This window comes from Lissotriton helveticus, chromosome 1_2, assembly GCF_964261635.1.
Source record: "Lissotriton helveticus chromosome 1_2, aLisHel1.1, whole genome shotgun sequence".
In the NCBI taxonomy this organism is placed as follows: Eukaryota; Metazoa; Chordata; class Amphibia; order Caudata; family Salamandridae; genus Lissotriton; species Lissotriton helveticus.
The window spans coordinates 336,986,041-336,989,976 of record NC_136058.1 but is presented as its reverse complement, the minus strand read 5'-3'; positions in this window follow the sequence as shown (position 1 = coordinate 336,989,976).

Sequence of the window (3,936 nt, the reverse complement as noted above, 5' to 3'; positions counted from 1 at the left end):
AAAGCCGGGACTGGGGCCGGGGACCGGGCCCGGGGCTTGAGCCCCGTCCGGCAGGGCCCAGTGGTGCGGGAATCCCCCCTCCGTCCTGCAAGCCGGCCGGGGGTCGGAGGCGCCCGGGACGGAGGGTCCATCAGGGCCCGGGGAGGCCTGAAGCCCCGGAGCCCTGCAGCCCCAGAGACCTGCAGCTTTGCAGCCCCCGGAACCCTGCAGCCCCAGAGCCCTGCTGCTCCGGGGCAGGCAGATTGGCGTCATTTTGGTCCCGGCCATCTGGTCGCCCCTCTCGCCTCGGCCATCTGGTCGCCCTGGAAGTCATGATGAGGTGCCATTCGCCTCCCGGATCCCAGCCAGGGCTCCAGGAGGTCGGGTACTTTCGCGCCTTGGGTCCCCTCTGTCACCTCGTGTGCACAGATTGCAAGAAAGTCAGGTAATTTCCCTCCGGATTACTAGGGACAGGGTACGCCCGGACACCCCTCCAAGGTTGGTGGTTCTCTGCTAGGGGGACCAGATGGGCTATGCCTGGGTAACACCTCCCTAGGCCACCCGGGGCTTCCTTCCTCCAGGCCAACGGCTTGTCAAATTGCCCAGGACGGGCTCCATGGCTCTTGGGCAGTCGTCCCCCGGGCGTCCGGGGCTCCATCCCTGCCGACGGCATGGAAAAGTGCCCGGGACGGGCTCCATACGTCCCGGGCAGTCCTCCCCCGGGCGTCCGGGGCACCCATCTCCAGGAGGCCAACAGCATGGCAAAGTACCCGGGACGGGCTCCATGGGTCCCGGGCAGTCCTCCCCCAGGCATCCGGGGCTTCCATCTCCAGGCCAACGGCAGGTCAAAGTGCCCAGGACGGGCTCCACGGGTCCCTGGCAGTCCTCCCCCACCGGGCATCCGGGGCTCCCTTCCCCAGGCCAACGGCATGCCAGAGTGCCCAGGACGGGCTCCACGAGTCCCGGGCGTCCGGGGCTCCCTTCCCCGGGACACCGGCTTGTCAGAGTGCCCATGACGGGCTCCACGGGTCCCGGGTATCTGGGACTCCCTTCCCTGGGCCAACGGCATGCCGGAGTTCCCAGGACAGGCTCCACGGGTCCCGGGCGTCCGGGGCTCCCTTCCCCGGTCCGACGGCTTGTCAGAGTGCCCAGGACGGGCTCCACGGCTCCCGGGCGTCCGGGGTTCCCTTCCCCGGGTCAGCGGCATGTCAGAGTGCCCAGGACGAGTTCCACGGGTCCCGGGCAGTCCTCCCCCGGGCGTCCGGGGCTCCCTTCCCCGGGCCGTCGGCAGGTCAGAGTGCCCAGGACGGGCTCCATGGGTCCCGGACAGTCCTCCCCCCGGGCGTCCGGGGCTCCCTTCCCCGGGCAGACGGCAGGTCAGAGTGCCCAGGACGGGCTCCACGGGTCCCGGGCAGTCCTCCCCCCGGGCGTCCGGCGCTCCCTTCTCCAGGCCGATGGCAGGTCAGAGTGACCAGGACGGGCTCCACGGGTCCCGGGCAGTCCTCTCCCGGGCGTACGTGGTTGTCCGACAGATTCGGGCAGATGTGCTTTTACGAACCGGATCGGAATCGGCCCAAATAATAATAATAATAATAATAATAATAATCCACATTTGTAAGGCGCACAATCACCCGTAAGGGTCTCTAGGCGCTAGGGGCCGTTGGGAAGATTAAGCAAGCTATTGCCCAGAGTCACATGGTGCTGGGCTAATCTGCCGCCGGTGCCGGGGATCGAACCGTGATCCCCAGATTCCAGAGTCAGCCGCCCTAGCCGCGGCGCCAGCTATTTCCCAGAGTCACGTGGTGCTGGGCTAATCTGCGGCCGGTGCCGGGGATCGAACCCTGATCTCTGGGATGCTCGAGGGTTACTACGCGCTCTACAAAAACCTTAAATAAAAAAATCTCCAGATTCCGGAGTCAGCCGCCCTAGCCGCGGCGCCAGCTATTTCCCAGAGTCACCTGGTGCTGGGCTAATCTGCGGCCGGTGCCGGGGATCGAACCGTGATCTCCAGATTCCGGAGTCAGCCTCCCTAGCCGCGGCGCCAGCTATTTCCCAGAGTCACGTGGTGCTGGGCTAATCTGCGGCCGGTGCCGGAAATCGAACCCTGATCTCTGGGATGCTCGAGGGTTACTACGCGCTCTACAAAAACCTTAAATAAAAAAATCTCCAGATTCCGGAGTCAGCCGCCCTAGCCGCGGCGCCAGCTATTTCCCAGAGTCACCTGGTGCTGGGCTAATCTGCCGCCGGTGCCGGGGATCGAACCGTGATCCCCAGATGGGGATATCCCAAAAATCTGGCATGGATACGGCCCGCCAGGACTGGTTTGGGCACCCCTGATATAGAGGCAGTCAACGCGAAATCTGCTGGGTTCGATTCCGATCCGTGTCAGAAGGACCGTAGGGCTTGGGAGTCCGTACAACAGGGGTGCCCAAACCTGTCCTGGCGGGCCGTATCCATGCCAGATTTTTGGGATATCCCCATCTGGTGATCACGGTTCGATCCCCGGCGCCGGCGGCAGATCAGAGTGCCCAGGACGGGGTCCATGTGACCCGGGCAGTCCTATCCCCTGGGTGTACGTGGTTGTCCGACATGTCGGTCGTATTTGCTTTTACGTACCGGATCGGAATCGGCCCCCATAAAATCGTACGTAAAGTATATAGCAAATCAACCTGAAATCTGCTGGGTCAGAAAGGGCTCGATTCCGATCCGTGTCGGAAGGTTAGGAGTCCGTACGAATTTGTCGGGACGGCATGGCAGAGTGCCCGGGACGGGCTCCATGCGTCCCGGGCATTCGTCCCCCGGGCGTCCGGGGCTACATCCAGGCTGACGGTATGGCAGAGTGCCCGGGTCGGGCTCCATGGTTTTCACGGTGGTCCTCCCCTGGGTGTCAGGGGGCTCCTGGCCGACGGCATGGAAAAGTACCCAGGACGGGCTCCATGCGTCCCGGGCATTTGTCCCCCGGGCGTCCGGGGCTCCATCCAGGCCGACGGCATGGCAGAGTGCCCGGGTCGGGCTCCATGGTTTCCAGGGTGGTCCTCCCCAGGGTGTCGGGGCGCTCCATGCCGAAGGCATGGAAAAGTGCCCAGGACGGGCTCCATGCGTCCCGGGCATTTGTCCCCCGGGCGTCCGGGGCTCCATCCAGGCCGACGGCATGGCAGAGTGCCCGGGTCGGGCTCCATGGCTTTCACGGTGGTCCTCCCCTGGGTGTCTGGGGGCTCCAGGCCGAAGGCATGGAGAAGTGCCCAGGACGGGCTCCATGCATCCCGGGCACGGGCACGGGGACGGGGACAGGGTCGGGAGAGTCCAGGCGGCTTCACTTCCGTGTCCAGCCATCTGATCGCCCAGATTCCCTCGGCCATCTGGTCGCCCGGATCCCCTCGGGCATCTGGTCGCCCGCAACGCTTTCCTATGGGGCGACCAGATGGCCGAACTTCCCTGGAAGTCCCGATGAGGTGCCATTCGCCGCCCGGATCCCAGCGAGGGCTCCAGGAGGTTGGGTACATTCGCGCCTTGGGTCCCCTCTGTCACCTCGCGTGCACAGATTACAAGAAAAGGGGGTAATTTTCCTCCGGATTACTAGGGAGAAGGGTACGCCCGGACACCCCTCCGAGGCTGGTGGTTCTCTGCCATGGGGACCAGATGGGCTATGCCTGGGCAACACCTCCCTAGGCCACCCGGGGCTTCCTTCCTCCAGGCCAACTGCATGTCAAATTGCCCAGGACGGGCTCCATGGCTCCTGGGCAGTCGTCCCCCGGGCGTCCGGGGCTCCATCCAGGCTGACGGCATTGAAAAGTGCCCAGGACGGGCTCCATGCGTCCCGGGCATTCGTCCCCTGGGCGTCCGGGGCTCCATCTAGGCTGACGGTATGGCAGAGTGCCCGGGTCGGGCTCCATGGTTTTCACGGTGGTCCTCCCCTGGGTGTCTGGGGGCTCCAGGCCGAAGGCATGGAAAAGTGCC